Below are 24,192 nucleotides of genomic sequence, written 5' to 3' on the forward strand. Positions count from 1 at the left end.
GCAGTGCTTATCACAAGTGTAGGGAGTTACTGTGAATATGCAAATGTATAAAATGGTCAAAATTCCTATCAAGGAAAGCTTGACAGGTCCACGCTGCTCATGGTGATTGCTCTGAAGACATCTTTTAAATCTGGGCTTGTTTTTTAAGCAACATACTTCATATGGCTGTCATGACAGGCCTGTCTTCCTTTTTTGCTCTAAAATAGACGAGGAGAATGGAAGCAGCTGCACTCGGGCCCCTCTGGGATCCATGCCGAAATGAAACTATCAAATGCCTCCGGACCGAGGACAGATTTCTTAATGTGTGAAAGCTGCACTGTGTTCACAGACATGTTTTGTCTTCACTTTTGGACTTGTTAATACAAACGTTTTTTTCTTCTAGTCCATATCGGTGTGGGGTTATTAAGCAAAAAGGGGGAGTGGTGGTTGTTCTATTGGGAAATCAATTGGTTAAAATAACTTTGCAAGTCCTTGGCAAAGCCAAGAGGGAAGGCTGTTGGTTGGGTGGTGTGAAGGGGTGAAGAAGTGGGTATGGCGTGAGTTGGGGGTTGCAGACTGTTCTGAAAAAGCTGGCGGGTTTCCGGCCCCCGCCTGAAATCCTGCCACAATTACTCTATTAGCATGCTCAGCTGTGCCTCTGTTTTTCTTTATTCAAGCAACTTATCACAACCGACAAGGCACATGAGGCCATCAGAAAAGGAGCCTGTCAGAGCCCCATTGTGGCCTCAGCCCTCAACCTCTCTGCCTTCATCCAGCCATTGACTCTCTGCTGTGGACAAGAGCCAGAGAAAAGCCAGAGGCATCATGGGAGCTGCAAGTGCACTTGTGGCACTGGCTCTGATTGACATAACTTTGGCAATGTGACTTCTGCTAAAAAATCAGCTTATCGGGAAGGGAAGAAATGTTTAAATGGGAATTTATGTTATCAGATTTCTAGAGATCCAGAGTCAAAAATAAATCCTAGAATGCTGATCCTTTTCATCTGGACCTAGCGTTTTTTGAAACAGCTACATTCAGATGAACAAATCAACTTACCTGTACGATTTAACATGCATCAAGAAGTTAAGTGTCTTCAAAATGCATTTTGAGAAACTCCTGTTGTTGCAAAACGAAGGTTGTATTAGAAATCAGTCAGAAAACAGCCCTCCGCTCTATTAAACTTTAACCTCAGTAAACTCTTTCCTGATGAATTCATTGCTACTTTAAAGTCTTGCTGAATATGATATGTTTATTTTGTTAATTATGATTCCCATTAGTGTCTAGAATGATGATAACCTGCCCTAAATCAGGGCTTGTATAAAGGCACACTTACTTTGTCACTGACAAGTTAGCATGCGATGTTCTTCAAATTCAAAGTCAGATATAGTCGTGACATTTGGTTTAAAAAAAGTTAAAATGGCAACATTGATAATACTCAGCTTGAGGCTTCAAAAACAGAACTAGAATAGAAATTGTTATTGATTTATTTTTCAAAAAACAGAGTCTACATTTTGCTGATCTGGTGGTGTTGAAGTAAAGAAGGGTGTAATTCAATTTTGACCTTGTTATATGCTATATAATAATATACATTTTTAAAAACATGAATGCGATGACTAGGGATGGGTATTGATAAGATTTTCATGATTCCGATTCCATTTTCGATTCTGTTTAACGATTCGATTCTTTATCGATTCTCTTATCGATTCTTTTTAAAAAAGGAGAACACTAAGTTTGATTAGCTTAGAACTTTGTTTTATATCTTCTCTTTGAACAAGATAGGCCATGTTACTCCTAAATTTCTTACAAACCCAACAGTGAGATCTTAAGAGATCCACGGCCTAAGGCTCTTCAATGGGTGTCACAGGGTCCCCAGGAAAAAAATTTGTAAATGTAAAATAATAAAATAAATATTCTTCTGTAGCAATAACAAAGTATAACATAAATTATTCAGTAGCAATTACACAAGAATATCCAGTAATGTCCCTGCCTACAATTAAACACATTCACTTACCGAAAATTGGGGGCATCTGCTGTGGCAAATGGGTTCAAGCCTTTTACCACAAACTTAGTCACTGCTTGGTGACATTCGTCTATCCTGGCCTGAAAGGAGACGCTACCGGACTGCAGCGAGAACTGCCAGCATCTGAGCCAGCCAGACTCTTTCTGTCTCTCTCATCATGGTCCCCTAAATGCACAGTAATGGCAGGTTTTGTAATAAGGCAGATCGTGCTAACATAATATACACTGTTAGTTGATTATTTACCTGCTGCATTAACGGGAGAGGACGTGCAAACATTACCGCTGCTGCTGGGTTGAGATTCACGAGTCCGGAGCGGAATTAAAAACATGACATTCATTTAAGGTCATCACGTGTTTTGTGAGCAAATGCTTTTGCATATTCGTAGTGTTTCCTCCCTTAAATGAAATATCTACTTTGCAAGTATTGCAAGTTGCCCTGTTGTCATCCGTTCTCGTAAAGTATAACCAAACTTTTGAGTGTTTGAGCCGCTTACGCGCCGTGTTTCCTGCCAGGTAAATGACGCTCCGCAACGTGGTGACGTCATTCGGGGCGACTGGAATCGATAAGGGAATCGTTTGCAAAAATGGCAAACAATTCCAAGGAATTGAAACAGTGGTTTTCGATACCCATCCCTAGCGATGACTCTAATAGGCATTTTTCTACGATTAATGTTCTTGGAATATGAAGTATAATCTAAAATAATTAAGTCCTTTCTGCATATCTGGTAAACACAGATGTCTCATGCTATTAGACACTGAACTGTTGAGCTGATAGGTAAAAAAAAAAGAATATTTGACATTATATAAAGCTTTTACTGTATTATTCTACAGGGTGGGCCATTCATATGGATACACCGTAATAAAATGGGAATGGCTGGTGATATTAAAGTCCTGTTTGTGGCACATTACTATATGTGAGGGGGCAAACTCCTCAAGATGGGTGGTGACCATGGTGGCCATTTAGAAGTCGGCCATCTTGGATACAACTTTTGTTTTTTTTCAATAGGAAGAGGGCCATGTGACACATCAAACTTATTTGTAATGTCACAAGAAAAAAAATGGTGTGCTTGGTTTCAACGTAACTTTATTCTTTCATGAGTTATTTACAAGTTTCTGACCACTTCTAAAATGGTGGTGCCCATTGTGTTGGATTGTCAATGCAACCCTCTTCTCCCACTCTTCACACACTGATAGCAACACCGCAGGAGAAATGCCAGCACAGGCATCCAGTATCCGTAGTTTCAGGTGCTGCATATCTCGTATCTTCACACCATAGACAATTGCCTTCAGATGACCCCCAAAGATAAAAGTCTAAGGGGGTCAGATCGGGAGACCTTGGGGGCCATTCAACTGGCCCACGACGACCAATCCACTTTCCAGGAAACTGTTCATCTAGGAATGCTCGGACCTGGCACCCATAATGTGGTGGTGCACCATCTCGCTGGAAAAACTCAGGGAACGTGCCAGCTTCAGTGCACAAAGAGGGAAACACATCATGTAGCAATTTCAAATATCCAGTGGCCTTGAGGTTTCCATTGATGAAGAATGGACCCACTATCGTTGTACCCCATATACCACACCAAACCATCACTTTTGTTGTTCCAACAGTCTTTGAGGGATCCATCCAATGTGGGTTAGTGTCAGACCAATAGCGGTGGTTTTGTTTCTTAACTTCACCATTCACATAAAAGTTTGCCTCATCACTGAACAAAATCTTCTGCATGAACTGAGGGTCCTGTTCCAATTTTTGTTTTGCCCATTCTGCAAATTCTGTGCGCCGATCTGGGTCATCCTCGTTGAGATGCTGCAGTAGCTGGAGTTTGTAAGGGTGCCATTTGTGAGTAGCTAATATCCGCCGAAGGGATGTTCGACTAATGCCACTCTCCAGTGACATGTGACGAGTGCTACAGGCTCTAGCTGAATGAAGCTAGGACAGCCACTGATGTTTCTTCATTAGTGAGTTTTCTTGCATCCACATTTTGGCAAATCCAACGCTGAACCAGTTTCACGAAACTTAGCAAGCAGTTTGCTGACTGTAGCATGGGAGATGGGTGGTCTCGCAGGGTGTCTTGCATTGAAATCTGCTGCAATGACCCGGTTACTGCGTTCACCAGATATCAACACAATTTCGATCCGCTCCTCACGTGTTAACCTCTTCGACATGTCAATGGCTGTGAACAAAGAGAAACTTATAAATGACTCATGAAAAAATAAAGTTACGTTGAAACCAAGCACACCATTGTTTTTCATGTGACATTACCAATAAGTTTGATGTGTCACATGGCCCTCTTCCTATTGAAAAAAACAAAAGTTGTATCCAAGATGGCCGACTTCTAAATGGCCACCATGGTCACCACCCATCTTGAGGAGTTTGCCCCCTCACATATAGTAATGTGCCACAAACAGGACTTTAATATCACCAACCATTCCCATTTTATTACGGTGTATCTATATAAATGGCCCACCCTGTATATTTCAGTGTCAACAACTCTTTCTTATGGTTTCTTCTATGGTCGCTTCTTTTCTCTCATAGGAGTTTAAGTTCTCACCCTGTCAGCTCTACCCTTTCCGTAACACTAACCCTCTGCGTGTCTTCCCAAATGCATACATCAGAAAATGACTTAACTTTTTTCATAATAATACAAAATATTTGTTTATGTGTAAAACAATGGATAATATGTTTGTCTTGGAACACAATTCAAATGCTCTGTGCGTAACAAAGATATTGCCATCTTCAAAAGAATCTATTCATGAATGGTGAACAAAATTTTCCATGAGTTAAAGTTGTCTGAACAAAGCGACCCAAGAATTAAATCTGAAAATAAAAGGTGAAATTGTGGAATATTGTATTGCAGATTTGTGAAAAAGATACAACAGGTAATGCCTGTTCAGTGCTGTGTTAATGCCATCTGTTTCCTTGCAAGTTTAACATAATGTATCTGTGGGTGTGTCTTATATTTGTGCACGATTTTTTTTAAGGTATTAATAACTCACAATATAGTCTGACAGGGTATATAGGTGCTGTGCTTTTGTGTTGACTTCAATATTAATGAACATCCAATCATTTTAAGAAAAAGTACAATCACACACTTTATGTGTGGATCTTTTATTCATTCTGTGTTTATGGAAAATTTCTGCTTTGTCTTCCCATGGCAATGAGAACAGATGAAAGTGATGAGACATGTTGGAGAGAATCTGTTGTTATTGTTATGGTTAGGGGCATTCTCTTTTTGTTTCCTCTGTAAAGCGAGTTGCTCTCTGCAAAATGGGAAGTGTTTTTGAAACCAAAGGGGCAGAGAGAAAGACACATAAAAGGGAGTAGTTGCACAGAAGCAATTCGTGATAGGGCTCTTTATTTAGTAAGTTAGAAATAATTGGTCTGGTGGCATGATGTGACTTGTAAATGTTCAGAGCTGAGAAAAAGAGAAGACAAGCAGATAACCACAGGCTTTAGTTTGGATCAAACTTCACAGGTCAGAGAAGAAACAACAGATTAAACACTGTTATACTTTGTAATTCTGTTAAAAAAAAGCTAAACAGGTATAATTCTAATTATAATAGTTAATATAATAATACTTTGAACACAGCAGTTTTATTTTTGCAGAGCAGACAACTAAAAACAAACAAAAAAAGCACTTAACATGCATACAATTAGTCGTGCTTCTTTTCTAGTTTAAGTTTTCTTTGCAGTTTCCTGGAATTTGGTCAATTATCAGCTTTTATTGATTAGTTAACACTGCTTTTTATTATTATTATTTTAACTGGTTCAAATAAAGTTATGAGGGATAACATGACAGACTGCTTAAGAAATATAGAACTGAACTGTACATGATGGCTTTTTCAAGCAGAAAATTAGCACAGATGCCAGAACCTGCAAGTACACACCTAAACTTGGTAGTGTTTGTAATCTTCACTTGTGTCTTCATTCAAACATTTTTTGCATAATTTGATTCTCGAAGTGATCACATTAAATTATTGTCACGTTTTGGAGAAGCAAAATATGACAAGAATTCTTTTTTTTATGTAACATTATTTTTATAAGGCTTGTTCATTGGGCCTGTTGCATTCTGGATATACCTTGTCATGGCTGTATCTTTTTTTTTTTTTTTTTTTTTGCCTGTCCCGTTTGGCTCTTTTGCCATCAGAATTGTTGTCTAAAGGCAAAGAAAGATGCCCAACGGATTTACTTTACCAAATTGACCATCCCAGCCTTGCCATAATGGTCCATTTGATTCACCTTTTATTGTTTATTTTATTTTCACTTACTGAACATGGGACAGACTTGACTGGGGGAAAGAAGGGGAGAAAGAAAGAGGGAAAGAGAAACAGCTGAGAAGAGGGACGGGGGAGAAGGGCAAAAACCAAAAACCAACAGAATGAGCAGAAAAAGAAAAAAAAGAAGAAAAAAAATGCATATATCAATCACCTGGGTCACCTGCTGAGAAAGAAAAAAGAAAACAAGCAGAAGAGAACAAGAGTAATAGAATAAACAACATCACAATGATATATGGGAATATGACAGTAAATACTAAATATTAAACATTATTGTGCAGCACATAAGATCAACAGAACACAGTGTGCTTTGAGGTAGGAGCCAAAAAGGGTGTAGTTTGTGGGTGTGATCACCCGTGTGTACACCTGTGAGCATGGACGCGCTTGTTTTTTGTTTTTTAAAAGGTTCCTTCATGTAATGATCTGCTAGAGGGTGTGGGGGGGCCACAGCCCCGTCCTCCAGGGCATGAAGCAGGTATGGAGGAGATCAAAACTCCAGACATCCAGAGGCCCCCAGAACACAAGAGACCAAAGAAGACCAACAGAGGGGCAGCCGCGCCACTGTCCCAGAAAGAGCTGAGGAGAGTCCCAGATGAGGGCTCACTAGGGTTGTAGTGGCTGTATCTAAAGCTACATCCACACTGGAAGCAGTTGGCAAGGCCCGAGATAAAGCTTTCTCAACCCCCATGCCTTAAGTGCCTGCTGATGAGAGTAAAGAATACCTTTGATTGACATATGATGTCAAGATAGAGATCCATACACAACTTTGGTTCCTACACAATATTTAGATTCCTATTATGGCCAAAGCAGTGGAACACAGAATTATAGAAGAGATGCTCATCATAGGTTTTACAGATTCAATTTAAAAGCCTTTCAAAGATAACAACTTAAAACATGTGTGTTTACATGACCATCACTGAGACTTATCAGCCAATCTACTCCAAGGCAGCATTGATCACAAAGATGCTAGGCTACAAGATGAATAACCACAAGGAGCAGTACCCTCCATGGAGAAGTAGTATGGGTAACTGAAGGCTGGACTGTCCTTATCCCCATGGATCCCTAGAAAGGACTGGTCTCATCCAACTACTGGCCCTTAACCTGCCTCAGTACTACATGGAAGTTCCAGACATCATAGTAGCTAATATGAACAGGCTCATGGCTCAATACATGAGTGGATCACAGAAAGGAATTGGCAGGAATACCAGGAGGGTGAAATATCAGCTACTGGTAGACAGAGCAGTTGCCGGAGACTGCAAGAACAGACTGCCCAACCTGAGCACTGCCTGGATTGTATGCAAGAAAGGCCATGACTCAGTGCCCCACATATGGAACCTGGAATGCACAGAAATATACAACATCAGTGAGACCCTTAGCCTTCATCAGGAACTCAATAGGGATGGGGCAAACTACACTAGAGGTTAACTTCAAGCCAGTTGCACAAGTCACCACGAAGTGAGAGATTTACCAAGGAGATGCCCTTTCCCCACCTTTGTTTTGCACGGGCCTAAACCTCCTTAGTGAAGTCATTGTCAAGACTGGCTACAGATACCGACTATGGAATTGAACAATCATTCGCCTCCTCCTGTACATGATGGCATCAAGCTTGTCAAGAGTGAACAAAGCATCAGTCACTGATCTACACCACAGTAACGACATCGGAATACCATTTGGACCGGAGAAGTGTAGTCAGAAGGTAACAAAGAGCGAGAAGATAGTCAGAACTGAGGGGATCGAACTTCCAGATGGCAACATTGTAGACATTGACGACAGCTACAAGTACTTTGGAATCCCACAGGCAAATGGGAACCACAAAGAGGCCACAAGGACCAGCAAATATCTGCAGAGAGTAAGGCAAGTCCTGAGGAGTCAGCTGAATGTAAAGAATAAGATCCATACAATCAACATCTACGCCCTGCTGGGACAGTAAGTTGGCCAGGAGGAGGTAGAAGCCACCTCACATCAAGACAAGAAAGCTCCTGACCATGCATGGAGGGCTTCACCAAAAATCCAACACCCGAGGCTGAACACTGGTGAGTGTTAGAATAGCTGTTCAGAATGAGACCACAAACATTCATAAGAACATCAGGAAGATGGCCTCAACTGATCACATGCTTAGTGAATATCCAGGCAGCAGAAATCCGAGAATGAAGAGAAGCAAGATGAGGAACCATCATGGAAGGACAGGGGCCTGCACGGTATGCAGCACCAGCAGATAAAGGAATTGGCTAAAATCCATAAATCCTACCAGCTGGACTGAAAGTATTTTAGTATTTAGTATTTATTTATTTATTGTCATTGTCAAGAACAATGAAATTGCGTTTGGGGCTTCCATACAACCCAAAAAAAAGAAGAAAATAATAAATACCCCTTAAAACCCAAGTGTACATATTTAACCCAGTGTGACTCCAATGCAATAAGACAATCCTTAGCAATAATGTTCGTAGAAATTCAGACAAAGACCTGAGAAACATGACAAAATACAACAATGCAACCCATTCAATATTATTGTACTGTGAGATATGATATCAGATATGATAGTTATCTATTTAAGAAAGAGGGGGGGGAGGAGGGGGAAGAGAATAAAGATATGATGCACCAATGCAGACCAGTTCATTGCTATTAAGAAGTTGGATATGGTTATTGTCCGTGAGAGGGGGGCAGAGAGTTCAGGAGCCTCACAGCCTGTGGATACAGGCTGTTGGCCAGTCTGGATGTTCTGGCCTGTATAGACCTGTACCTTCTCCCTGAGGGCAGCAGATGGAAAAGGTGGCGCGCAGGGTGATGTTGGTCCCGCAGGATACTGTGCACCCTCCTCAGACAGCGAGTGGGGAAGATATTACTGATCTCTGGCAGACTTGTTCCAATAATTCTGCCAGCTTCTTTCACCACCCGCTGGAGTGCTTGCTGATCGGCCTTGGTGCAGCTGGGGAACCACACAGAGGCACTAATCATGGCATCACAGGAACAAACTCCAGGTACAAAATCCATAGAGGCTACTACACCTGGCAAGACCTTAGGCAAGAGGCTAGAAGTCCGGATATATATAGAACACCATAACCACGTGGCTGGTATAGTATATAGGACCATCTGTGCCAACCATGGCCTGGAAATCCCGAGGTCAAAACAGGATTTGCCCCTAGAGTGGTTAAGAATGACTGAGCTAAGATCCTGTGGGACTTCCACTTGCAGATAGACAAACTGGTGATGGCTAACCAACTCGACATAGTAGTGGTGGACAAGCAGAAGAAGGCGGCCGTGGTGATAGATGTAGCTATACCAAGTGATAGCCACACCAGGAAGAAGGACCTGGAGAAGTAACAATGGCTGAGACAAGAACTTGAGAAGATGTGGAGGGTGAAGGTAACAGTGGTCCCAGTGGTAATCGGAGCACTTGGTGCAGTGACCCCCAAGCTAGTCGTGTGGCTCTGGCAGATCCCAGGAACAATAACTGAGATTTCTGTCGAGAAGAGCGCATCCCAAGGAAGAGCAAAGATACCTCCCTGGACCCTCAAGCCCTCAGGCCTCCGATAAAGGACCTGAGCTGGTAGAGGACCAGAGGATAACAACTCTCCACAGGGGCAAAATGGGAATTTTTTTTTTTCTTTTTTCATACAGAACCTGTAAACTTTATCTAACACAACCCTACTTTGTAACATCACTACAAAGACTACCCTCATGACTGTATTCTTCATGTCATATGACACTAAATGGAACATTTGACCTCACTGAATAAGACTTCATCACAGTTTCCAAAGAATGATAGCAAATTAGTATTTACAGTGAAAGCAGAGTACTTTATTCCCAACAGGATGTAAGATTTTCTGAGACAAATGTAGTGTTAAGCCCTGCTTTGCAAGTAAAGGCTGTTCTTACCCTTATATGTGCATGCATTCAAGAAGCTCCAAAACTGTATTAGCGTGTGTTGGGGGGTTGTTGCTGCCTCTCAATGACTTTAATGCTCGATTTAACTCTTACATCATTAGCTGGAGCCAGGCAAAGTTTAAAAGTTGAAATGGAAATTGAGCAATCTCGACATGCACCGTATTTCATTAATGTGACAAGCTGATAAAATGCCAGCGGGCATGCACTTGGCTGACAAGCAACACTCGTTACATTCCAACTGCATTAATTAACCCTGCCCGCAACAGAGGCCGATTGCAGTGCACAACAGTGGAGCCAATCCCTACAGAAAACACACAATGTGGCATGTGAAGCACCATCAACACCTCCCTAAGTAAAACCTGTAGCTAAGAAATACATAACATGGCTGTCATTTCTCATGACAGGGCCAAACATGCTGGTTTTGGACAGGATTCAATAAGTCTTTGATTCTGCAAAAAAAAAAAAAAAAAGAAAGAAAGGGGGAAACACGTAGAGAAGTGAAACAAAATCACCATTTACAGTCTCTGACAGCCGGCAGATCTTTTTTTCTTTCTTTTTTTCATGTTTTCACTCCTTATGCCAGTAAGAAACTCACACTGGGAAACTGTTGTCTTGATCCTCAAAGCACTGCAAGTGTCGGGACCCATCAAACTGGCTCCCACAGATGACATGTTTTACCTTGGAGCAATGTAAGAAGGGAAGTGAAGGGCCGAAGAGAGATAGCTGTTATGTTCTCACACACATAAGCAAGTGTTCAGCATGAGTTAAACAGATTGAGTTAAACATGTTAAGAGTTTCCTGTTTTGCTTAAATACCAAAATTTCCCCTTTCCAAAACCATTAAAGACTTGCAACAATTTCACTCTCATTGGCTGAAGTACTCTTCTGGTGCACATTTGATTCACATCTCCACCCTACACTACCACTTTATTTAAAAAATACATATATATATATTAGGGGTGCAACGATACACAAAATTCACGGTTCGGTTCGGTTCGATACTTTGGTGTCACGGTTCGATATTTTTTCGATACAAAAAATGTTCATGCCTTTTTAATTTGTCATTTATTAAAATTATAAATATTGTAATGACCTGGCTGGGGTTGTTAGCCAGGTGCATTCTGGGTATTGTGTTGTCTCTGTGTTTTCTATCGTTCTACTAGTTCATATGTGTTGATTTGCATGTTGTGTTAGTGTTATGTTAATGTAAGCCACAGTGAAGTTGATGTGTGTTCTGTGGAGGGGGGTGAATTGGTATAGTTGGCTGACACCGCGACTCTATGTGGTGGGAGCGTGATAGGGGTTCGGTGTCAGCAGTGTTACGTTGTGTGAAAAATACGGCAAATAAATGACTGGTGTGAACCACTACTGCCTCCTGCTGGATCATTTGGGGATTATCAGTCTGCTGCTGAGACGCTCGGGGTCGTGCGGTGTATGAGGCACGAGCGCTCTCCACTCGCTGTGAAGTGTAGCGATAGCCGCTAGCGCCCCGCTAGCCGTTAGCTAGTGAGCAGTTTAGCCAGGTTAGCTCCACTAACCCACGGTTGTTACAATATATATTTTAACTCAAAAGTACAGTTTTTAAATTTAACCCTAACCCTTGTGCGCGTTTTTTATTTTGACAGCGAATGCGCACCTGCGGACCACTTATGTGCAGCCCTGGTTATTTAGCTCGTCATATTGCAGCCACAGAAATTCTTTTGTCCATGAAACCATAAAGCTGCACTTTCTTTTTGCCTTATAGTCTCATTTGTCATAACTTCTCCGTTTTGTGGTAAGCTTTTCTTTGGCTGTCACTTCTTCACCCCGACCTGTCTTATTTGGCTCAGCAGAACTAAAATATATATACTGCTACTTTTACACACGGACTCACATAAGCTCAGCGATTCTCTGCGCGATCAACCTCTCACATGTTTAAGCTTGCTGCGGGAGATTTCACTTGTCATGTTTGCATAGTAAGCTAACAATTAATAAGACTATGTCAGAGGAATTGGTGCACAAATTATCATCACTCACAGATCAGTGCTGTCATTGCAAAGTGAAAGCAAAAAAACAAGCGCAAATTCAAACGCGACTTCAATATGTCACATATTGACAGTGGCTCACCGATGCCAATGACATAATTACCCAGCTACATTTCTGAAAGAATGCAAAAGCATTGACATATATTTTTCCTACAATAGCCCGACGGGCAGGGAAGAGATAGATTTTTGTAGCCTGACTGGAAAGATCGCTAGCTCCAGGACGTCAGGCTAGCGATTTTGCAAGCCCTGTATCTGATTGAGGAATCACTCATCTTTGGAAAAGAGAGTTTATTACAGAGAAATGTCTCTTTCCAAAATAAAAGCTATACTATCCGCTTCTTCTGGGCTATATTCTCAGCAGCATAAGGAGAATCACGTGCTAACAGCTGTCTAAATGACTCGGCTAAAGTTAGTAGCATGCTTGTTGTTTTTGTCTTTGCACTAGGATGATGTCGGCGTAAATGTGCAGTCATATTCGTTGTGTTCCCACTAGTGCTTTCAGGTTAATCTCGTTGAAATGACCTTAACGCCACAACACGGCAAATCTCCGTTAACGAGCTACCGCCGATCGCCCCGTGCATGGGGCTAGACGGCCAACACGTTAACGAGCTAACTGCGCTAACACACTAGTTCACACCAATGTAATTAAGCATTGCATGGCACATCCAACATACTGTTTTACTTTAGTCCATGACTCGCTTACCTTCAGGGTCATACGTCACATGAAAACCAAAATAATTCCAAACGCCAGATCTGAATGAGAGTGGGGGAGGTCCATCTTGCAAGGAGAGCTTAACTTCTGTCTCGCTAGCTTGCCCTGCGCTCTTCCTCCTGACTATGCTGTCTGTGTTGAGCGCTCAGTGGATCTGCGCTCGACAGTGCAGCCTAGGCGGAGTAGTCGAACGCAGATTCTCTGAGCGCTCAACACAGACAGCATCGTCAGAAGGAAAGTTGATAAAATAAATTACAAATGTTGTATTGTTCGATACATATGCGTTGGCTGGTTGCCAACTGGTTGCTGGCAGTGGCTGCTGGTTGCTGGCTGTCACTGGGTGAAATCTGTTGTAAATAAGGTGCAGCACCAAAAGCTTCTTTGTGATTGTGTTGCTAGCACATTTCTGCAGTCACTCGAAGGTTGCATAACAGATCCATTCTGCTTCAAAATAAAAGTTGTCTTACCTGAAACCTTCAGGTTTCAAAAGACAAAACTTTTTCTTTTAAGGGCAATGTTCTCTCTATCAGTTTGCATCAGACCCTTCACTACCACTCAGTGAGTACTTGGCAAATGTTTACAGACAAGTCAGCATCTTCCATACAAACTACCAGCAACAGTGTCTGTCTGCTAGTAACCAAAGCAATCAAAAAAGGTTTTTGTTGCAGCACCTTATAACTCTTTGAAATCAGTTTTAACAGTTTTTAGCAACAGCAAGAAAGCGGCCTTAACCACTTACCTGAACCAGTCAGGAATGCTCATTTTTCTCTAGTGAGTGGTGGTTTCCAGGTCTAGGTGAATGCAGAGCATATCCATGAGTGTGTACTCGTAAAGCACCGACATATTACATTACATACATAATACATTATCCTTATGATTTAACTGCGTTTGTAGTAGAAGTGCTTATGGTACTACTCACTTGAAAGCAACCAGTTGACATTGTTGTTAATTGTTTATTAATTTGTTGTCATTTTATATAGACAATAGAGGGAGACGTCTTTACAGCTGTGGTTATTTGTTCACTCATCACTCTACAAATTAGTTTGAGCATGAACTTTGCATGCATGAAACCATCAACATGACGGTGAAGGGCTGAAACTGCATCTGTACATTTGGTTTATGATGAAGAGTGAAAAGAGCAGATCAACAGCTCCAGAAACTAAATGCTGTTGACAGTTCGGTGAGACACAGAGGAGCAGCTTTCAAAAGCCTGTCATCAGTGTCCCAATACTGTCACAGAGCTGATGACCTCAGTGACACCAAGTCATACACACACCAACTATGCAAACACACGCTGCTCCTACATATTGAATAAACACAATTTCCATGGGCATAAACAAAGTGACAAATTCTATTAATAAGATATATTCTTTGTTCTTTTTGTTCAGCTCAATTCTTGTAAACTTTTCACCAATATTTGTTTTTTCCAGCTCTTTTAAAGAGCACTGTAGCGAGATTTAGACAATTTTCTCAGGTTTATCATTTTTAGCTAGCGCTGAATGTTGATGACTGGGTAACATTAATGCAGACAATCCAAAGTAAAACAAACCGCAACCATCATTAAACTGAACCTTTGTTTTGATATCAACTAGCCAACACACCTGCAAAGTTTGTAACTGCATCATGCATGGTGGTGCCGCTATTGTGTTGACAAAATCTGTCCGCAGGCAGATTCAAAACCAGCTCTCACTTGGTGTCTCTGTGACATGAACGCACATGTGCACACACACACACACATAGAGACTTACAAGGTAAAAACAATTCCAGCTAAGCAACACACCGGGTATTCAGGTATCACAGGCTAATCCTGTGACTCTTTCTCAAGAAGAGCCTATGAATTTAAACAGTGCCTTAATTGCTAGAAGCTTGCAAACTCATCTCCTTTTTTGCATCTCAATAGATTTAATTTTGGCCTGGATGTGCACACTCTCTTCTATAGTTCTTCCAGGGCATTAACTACCATCAAAGCCTTAACATTTCAAAGTAAAGAAATGAAATATGATTTTAAACTGTGTTCTGTAGCTTCAGATTTAGCTGTCCCAATTTGGATACTTCCATTTAACTGCACACTAAAAGGCCTCCAATCATATTTAACAATATTCCAGTTGAGATATAATTCCAGAGTAAACATTATTTGTCAGACACTTCCAGTTGCTGAAGTCCTCTTTGCTTCCCTCTGAGTATAATATTTTCCACATTCACATGCAGTCTGCTTCTTTCTCCATCTGGGAACTTCTCATTTATCTTTAGCGGTGGTGACACAATGAAAACAGCTACATGCGGTGCAGCCTGCCACACACAGCAAGAGCACCCAGCCAGTTTATTGGGAAAGGTGCTTTATTGAATTAACCAGCCTCTTTTGTTCCTAAACCAATATTGCAAGACTATAAAGGGGTCAGGGGACTGCAGGCACACACAAAAGGCTGCTGTGGAGGTAGAAGAGCCTCTAGGCAGCTCTCAGCTAAAGCACAGAGTTTGGTTTAGGTCAAAAGAGAACTCCTGATCTGGAAATAACAGAACATTCCGGAAGAACACAGCTGTCCCACCCAGCCTCCCAGCTGCCCTCACCCTGAATATCCTTCTCTCTCCAGTTTGAACTGTTTATTTTACATCACACAATGCTTCTGTCTGTGAATCTCTCCATATAGCAACATACTGCACACAGGATTTGACTGACATGAGTTTATGAAGACTACTATCCTTACTGTAACCCAAACTGGCACAATAAGTGCAATAATTGTGCAAAACATATGCTGTTCAGTGAAATGGAACTGATGTCTTATGTAGTAGTTTGAGATTACCAATGACAGAAAAAGTGTCAATTTCAAATCATGCCAACAAGAAGTAAAAGGCTTGCAGCTTTCAAAGCCTTCCGAAGAAAGCATTCAAAATGCTTTCTTCGGAATTGCAAGATATTTGAAAAGTAATAATTCTGAACCCTAAATAAAAAGGGTAAAACGTAAACCTATTTTAATTCTGACAATCATTTAAGTGATTCCACATGATTTTCTGGAGTTCACTGAAGACCTGCCAATTTTTTTGTTTTTAATTTTGTTATAAATATTGAAGAGCATCCATATTGAATATCAACAGAATGTAGCTCCAGGCATATACACACCAGACTGTTAATACGTTTCTAAGACACCCTTACATTGTCTGAGAAAAACAGGGGCTGGAGTTCACAGTGCATGGGAAAGAATAATATTCTGCCACTCATGTCATATGATATGCATTTTTCTGCAGGATTATTGCCAGACAAATTCTTTCATATTCATGCCAAGGCATCAAATTTGAAATGAGCATTTTTTGTAAATTCTCATTTCCAACTTTCAAAAGTTTTAATAATTGACATTTTACACAGCATCTAATTTATTTTTTCGTTTTTGGAAACAGGGTTGCATTTTTAATGATTACCAGAGTGGAGTATTATGCCCTTCTGTTAATGAATATAATTGTTTTTGGATGTTAAACCTTTGCTTTGATGTTTTCTCATCCTTTAATTATAGGACAGGTTACCTCACATTTTCAATTCAAGGCCTTATAGAGAGTATTTCTTTAAGTGTTTTCGTGTATTTGATAGCACTCATAGTAACACCCTGCAGGCCTCGACATGCTTTGGCATGTATACTGTCCCCATGAACTTTCAATGTGCATTGTGCAAGAGCCAAGTGATGAGATCCTGGCAAAGTAAAGGATAATACGTGCCACCGTTTCACCCTGAAATCACTATGAATATTTGTGCTTAACCAGTGCATAATTGCCAAATTCTTATCAACACTATTGATGTATCTCTCTTTAACAAATCACAGAGTGTTAAAGCTCCTGTCATACACTGTGAACAAAAGGATTAATTAACGATTTGATCTCAGTAGGATGGTCCCACATCACACGGCTGAAGATAAGTTTGAAGACGGAAGGCTCAGGGGCACAACATGTGGGTTTCCCCGTTGTTTAGTGCTGTCAGAAGGGAAAAAGCTTCAAAAACATCAGAGCTGGGCTGTTATCTCAAACTCACAGAGGAGCTGTCATAGATAAAGGAGGAAGTGGTTAAAGTGGTCTGAGGAGACTGCGTTAATCCTCGGAATCCACCGCGCAACGTTACAGGAGGGCAGAGGTGCACCCGTAGACTAGTATGTGCATGTAAAGACATGTACACATGCATGCACACACGCACATGCACACACACACACACACACACACACACACACACACACACACACACACACACACACACACACGTCTATCTTTAGCGCATAGGGGCCAACACAGTGATAGTGAACAATATGCTGATTTGCTGCTCAGTTTCGTGCATCCAAAGATCTTCAGCCTGATTTCCTTGTGCTCACAACTGCCACCTGCTTCCGCCCACATAATCTGCTGAGAGGAGATAGATACGGTGGATGTGTATCATCTTCCCAGGATTCACAGACAATAACAATACCTACAGGATTTCTAAGGCCACAAACACTTAAAGGGAACATTTTGAAAGGGAAAATTAAGATGTATCAAAGCTTTAATAATGTAATTTATTTAAAACAAATTAAGTAAAAAGTAACTGTGTGATCGGAAACTTGCTTAATGTTTAGTTTAGAATAATGTGATCGTAGACATTTTAATGCAGATAAAGAGCCAAGTTTACCAACTCTGCTTTATTGACAGAAAAAGAAAGCAAAAATAATAATTATAAATTATTAAAAAATGCATATGCAAACACAAGTCCGAATTTTCTTTTAAAATGTCACGAGTGTGGTGTGCCTTGCTTTTTATAACACAGTCAGAGGTCAGTTTAAATTTAAAGTTCATTTTTAGCCTGGTGTTACTAACCCTTTTAATCTTAAAATGATAGATTCTTATAGACAGACTATGTTTTCTATATGGCCATGAATTATAATCAGTTTAAATAAACTTTAAAGGTCTATAATAAACCAGCAAGTCGGAAGCTGTCAAATAAAGTCATTTTAAACCATTTTAATTCCTCAAATGTAGGAATGTAGGTGTTAATTCATTTCATGTTTTTTAACATGGTAATAAACAATAAAAGGAATGCGCTTTTCATAAAAATATATTTCAATCTGTATTGCTCTACTTATAATTGAAATAAATCATGAACTCAATAAGAAGACCGTTGCCTTGCATCTAATTTTTTTTCTAATGTAACAACACATTTACCACCTTTGGTTGCTGTGTGACTGGTGAAAATCAGAATGGGAGAAAATGGGAGACATAAACATTTTACATGGCAAATGACACCATCTATCTTGTAAATTTTTTGAAATAATCTTTTCTATTCACTGAAATTCCCCTCAAGTTCAAGTAATTAGATTAAGTGCACTGACAAATGATCACTGACTGATAAAAGGCGCAAAGCTATGAGCATGCACCACCAAAAATAACTTGGATGTATTGTGAGGCAGCTTGGTATTATGGTAAGCTGACTGCCCAAGAAGCAGCATCCCTGAAGAAGGAGAATGAAATAAGGGGATTTATCCACAGACACTTAATCATTCCCAACTTGGAGCATTGGCACAAAAAGGAAAGAATGTGTAAAGAGCCTAGGGACACAAAGACTTCTGGGTGATCAAAAGGAGAATTAAGGGTGACTTCTTCCACTGAGCCATTGTCTGTGTGTTTCATGAAGTATCACTCTCGGCAGGGAGGGAGGTGGCAGAGTGGGGTGGGGTGGGATCAAGGATTTCTTGAATTAAAGAGCCTCTGCGCTTTTCTCCCTCACCTTTTAATCCAGCACCTTGCTCTTGCCATCTCTTGCCACTTTCTTCATTTCATCCACAAATAGATCCCTCTGAGCTACAAACTTGGCATGACACACACATTTGTGTGTACTGGGGAAATTCAGCTTCAAAAAGCTGAAAGCATGAGGAGCACTGGGTGGGCTAGCTGCAGATGTGTGTATGTGTTTGAAGGGTTAGTTCATGTGTGTGCTTTGGGGAGGAGGGCCGGGGGTTAGAGCCACCAGGATAATGACCATGACGGCCGCCCAACAGACTCACCCCCTGCTGTCCTTTTAAGTCCTTGTTTAAGGTTTGGCTTCGGCACCTGCTTTGAACTGTGACAATAAATTCCTGATCGTAGCGGAACTCCCAGGATTCTTCATCCTTTGGGCCATGATACGCAAGGCCAAGAGGCTTTTGGCTGTACAAAGTCTTGTCCTTCTAACGAGCAGACAATAAAGTTAATTCACCCTCTACTTGATTATCCGTTTGTGACATTCAGAGATGGGCAGAGACCTCACACCTGCTTTATGATTCATCAGTAGCAAAAGATCTTGATTATTTCATGAAATCAAAGCAAAACAGCCAATTCACATGCTTTAAGCTTGATTTATAGTTGACGTTGATTCTACACCATACCTATGGCATAAGCACAACATAGCCATCCTGTAGTCTGACCATGCATACGATAAAGATGTTACCACATGTTGTTGGTATAGCTGTAATTTGTCTGCTTATTAGCAATAAGCAGTGTCACTCAGCAAATAAAAGATGATGCTTCTGGGAAACAAAATGTATTAAGGACTGTAATAGGCTATAATTGTGCCATTAAGGTATTATGGCTTTATAGCCAAGTGCCGTTTTCTTGTGTCTGTAGCTCTGCCAATGCACGTATAGTCTCAGTTGGTTCCAGCATCTTGTCTGCATTGAAGCAATTCCAGTAACGTGTTCTTCAGCACATCTCAGCTCCAACTCATGCAACACATCTTTGCTCCAACCTCCTCACGTTCTCATGCTTAGTCAATAGTTCCTTCCTGTGATTTTTTTTAATACTCAGCATTATTCTCTCATTCATAGGGATACCCTTTGGTGACAATTTTCTTTTAAAAAACTTTTTCATCTTACCTCTGTTTTTGATATTACATTTTTTAATGTAATATGTTCTTAGATTATGTTTAGTGACTAAAAGTTGGTTAGTATTGGTATTACAACCTAGTGGTTAAGTTTATGCAAAAAAAAAAAAAAAAAAGCTTTGTCAAATGACTAACATGGTATTATTGGCCCTGAGGTGGCATAATTATGAACTCAATTGACTTTTGTATGGGCATAGAGGCTTTTATAATATTATAGTTATATAGATTATTTCCTATCATTATTAATACAAACCACAGCCTGTTGAATTGAGTTCAGTGGGTAAACTTCCATGGAGTGTTATGAACTGTGAATCCACTGCCTACTAAAACTGCTTGGTATAAAGTTGTATACTGTATACAGTTGTATACTGTATACATAGCAGTCCATGGAAGTTTACCCACTGAACTCAGAGGGGTCAGTTTTAAAGGATGCCATGAGTCAAGAAAACATGCTTCAGATGATATCTTTTGTAGTACGAGTACTTAGAGTCTTAAGTCAAATGGTTTATTGTTCTTCTCCCGTTACACTCCCGACAAATTAAATAGGAGGAGAATCAATAACAAAACTGTTCAGGAAATATTACTTTACTATTGGGTTAAAAATGTTTGTTACCAACATGACTAGCCATCATATGTATCTATGACATTAATGTTAACTACTGTGTGTATTTTTGATAGCTTTATTGCTCTCAGGGTGATGTTTCAGGAAAGAAATGAAAAGAAAAGAATCATATTTTTATACTTTTCCACATAAACTATGAACTGAGTATGGCACTGAAGGACTTCTAGCATGGATCAGCCTGGAACAATTGAATTAAAAATTTAAGTTACCTTCAAGTTGCATTATGCATTTCAGAGAGAACATCAGCTTTCTGTCAGCTGATTTGTGCCCCTGACTAGATTTTACTCCATAGAGACAGCTCCTGTGGTTTATGGGTATTGTAGTATTTGTAGTACAAACGTGTTTTTGTTTTTTGTTTTTCATTTTTTAAAGAAGACGCAAACTATTAAAACTGGTAGCGATAAGAAAAGCGTTTCCAGTGGTAGAGAATCCAGTGTTTCTGTGTTAAATAACACAGAGGATATTATTTATTTGCAATTCTAATATGCAACGTTACTCGATTAATTACACTGTTGTAGAGAGTCAGACAGGTCATATAAAAAAACTGTTCATGGGCAACATTCCCGGTCAAATAAAGATTAAATGAAACAAACCTATTAAGGACCTATCCTACATATGGGAATGTCTGCACAATTTAGTTTTACTTTGGCAAAGACCTCTGTAAGTGAGCTTACAAAAGCCATATGCTGAATGCTGGAAGCGTGTCAAAGATATGGGGAGAGCTCAGTGATCTCATATGGGTTTGCGATTTCCCAGATGCTCCTTTTTTATGACCAAATATGTTACCAGAAAGCTGCCAAAATATTTTTTTTTTCCACATAGAACAGCTTTTCACCTGTAACAGTTTAAAGAAAAAAATCTCAGCACATTTTGGTAAATATTTCTCAAGGGTCTAATGGTACTTATTTAATAATCATAATATAGAAATGCCTACTTTGACCTTTAAGGATTCACCTAATTCATTTAGTTAAAATTAGTTGCAGTGCTCATAATGATTAAAGCTAATGACCACCATTATTCTATCATCTTTTTATCATAATTTGCATCACTTGGCTATACTTAGATTACATTGAAAGTAATATATAGTAATATATACTAAACTATACTTTACATGACAATGCCAAGTAAGCAATAACTTACCCAACTGCAAAGAGTAGAAAAAATATTTCAACTTGCTGACGCTGAGCTGTTAGCATCCAGTGGGTTTATCAGAAGTGATTTACTGCAAACAGTTGGTTGCTGCAACTGGGAAACAAGTTAATGAGAGTGGTGAGAATAAATCTAAACAATAGGGAATGTGGAATTTGGAGCTGCCAAGTTTGATAATTATCCTTTGTGGGTTTGTTACTAAAGCCGCTCTTTGCGTATTACGAATAGTCATTTCATTCAAGATGATAGAAAATTGATGTAAAATTTCAAATCAGATTCACATTTAATGAAGTCGCAAGGAAAAAGGGAAACAAAGAGGTAAAAGAAAAATTAAACTAAATTACACAACAGGAATGCTCATCGGCATTCAATTCCACACCAGCAGCTCTAAACACTCAGCTCTGTTTAAATATACTGTATTGTAGTGAGTCATAGTGTAATCATTTGTTAGCAGAGAGGTAGGAAATTCCCCGCACTGCTGCTTCAAGACATGTAACAAATTGGCGTAATTGCCATTGTGGTTGAATAGAAGTTGTGGTTGGGCAAACAACTTTTTCTCTGCCAGTACAATTCCCTAATACTGCTTCTCAAACAAACACTTGTCTTTGTGGTACTCTTTTGAAGCAATTTACTTTTGTTTTCATATCTGTGATGGATTCTTTTTACCACCTATATGTGCTGTATAACTGATGCTAAAAACAGATATAGCAGTATAACGAAATCACATGAAATGCAAAAGCAGAGTGGCAGAGAACTTCAGTGATATTGTTGTGACTTTCTTACAGTGAATCTGTGCTCATTTTATTCTTTGAAAACCGACACAGCAACAGAGGAATTTGCTCTTGCAACTCTTTGGCCTCTAACAAATTATTTCCAGCTTCAGACTGAAATATTTTCTGCTTGTATTAAATACGAACATGTACACAACAGAATTTAGTTATTAGGTGAGTGGTTCGACAAGAAAAACAGAAAATGAAGAAGATGGTTGAGTGAGAAAAACAATGACTGGATGATCAATGAGGTTGCAAATTTTGGGATTATCAAGGGATTGCAGTTTAAAGGCAGATGCAGATGGAGTGGATTAAAAGGAACTGACAATAGATTATGATTATTGCTAAAATGCAAAGTTTCCTGAAGACTCTTCTGTTTGGCTTCTAAAACTTCTAAAGAGGATGTCATAGTTTAGGTTGCAGTCCATTTATCTTTCCTCAGGTGGGCTGCAGTAGAAATCATTTGGTACAGCTTTTAACTGTCAGTAAAATTTAGAAATAAATACTGAAGAAATGTAATGCCACACATAAAGTTATGATATTAATGAGACTTATTTTATCACCTTTTAAAGAGAAAGTTAATTTATTAGCTAAACAGAAAGCTTTATCAGTAAGCTGCACTCATAAACCATGCAGATGCAGCACACAGACAGAGGGGAATAATAAAAAAGCAGAATTTCACTGAGCTAATCTGAACCACCAAACCGCAACATTACTAATCCTAACACAATATTAATAATCCTATTAGTAATCCCCAAAAAAGCTCTAAAAGTAAATTTATCCAGGTGGATGAGTTATAAGAAAAAAATCACCCCACTCAGAGTTGTTATGAGGGGGGAATTACTTTAAATATGCTTTTTAATACTGTAAAGTTGGGCATTTTGACATAGGAGTCGAAGGGAAACGACTCTCTTTGGACGCAGCTTCAAGTGGCAATTAAGGAACTGCACTTTTTGCTCTTCTGCATTGGCGTTTTCTGCTCCAGAGGTTGCTGTTTGGTCTGAATGCAAATTGTTGCACTTAGAGATTGGTGAACTGGTATTTTCACTGTTTAATTGCATGTTGGAAATTATGCAAACAACAACTGAGATTTAGATTCAAGTTGCGAACAAAACCTCTCATTCAGCTACAGGCAGCTAAATTTAAAGTAATGATAAAATATAACTCTTTGTATTATTCCACCCTTTATGTTAAAGTTGGTATTCATTTCAGCTGTGTCAACATTTATATAAAAGTCTTTTTGATGCCCTCCTTTAGATCTACTAAAACAGATTTTTATCATAATGCCAGATAAGATAACATTAACTCAGCGGTTACTTTATAATTGTACGTGTGTGACTAATGGTACACAAGGATTGAGAAATCCCAGTATGTCAAACACAAACCTGGATGTGAATTTGTTAACTATATTGTATTATAGCTGTCGAGTGTTTTAGTCACACCCCCTAAATGCACCATAGAAGGTATTTACATGATCATATAAAGGCCTGCAGCAGAAACCAGATGTAAAAAGCTTGCGAGCACTGAAATGCCACGCATTGAGTGCTGTGTAAAAGATGCAAGAGCACATGAGAGGAATTTGTTTTTAATTTCCTGCATCTCAAATACTTGTTTTGACGTGTTGCTAATTTTGTCTACCCTCCCGATACATTTAAGGGTTAAACTGCACTTCATCCTGATCCCATCTCTTCTGACGAATTCATAACCTCCTGCACTCTTTGGATGTCTATTAGATTACATTAGCTTTTCCTCTCAGCCAGTCACTTCCTGGCCTCGGGGGAACTCGAGATAAGGGGCGACTCTCTTAAACGCACTTTTGTACATACAAACTGAACAAATTTCCCCTCTGAGCACTTTCTGAAAAACAAAATCTACAATTAACAAAAGATAGAAGTTCAA

This window comes from Copadichromis virginalis, linkage group LG2 (genome assembly GCF_057382275.1).
Source record: "Copadichromis virginalis isolate Kocher_CV1m ecotype Utaka linkage group LG2, C_Virginalis_male_GT1.1, whole genome shotgun sequence".
Lineage (NCBI taxonomy): Eukaryota > Metazoa > Chordata > Actinopteri > Cichliformes > Cichlidae > Copadichromis > Copadichromis virginalis.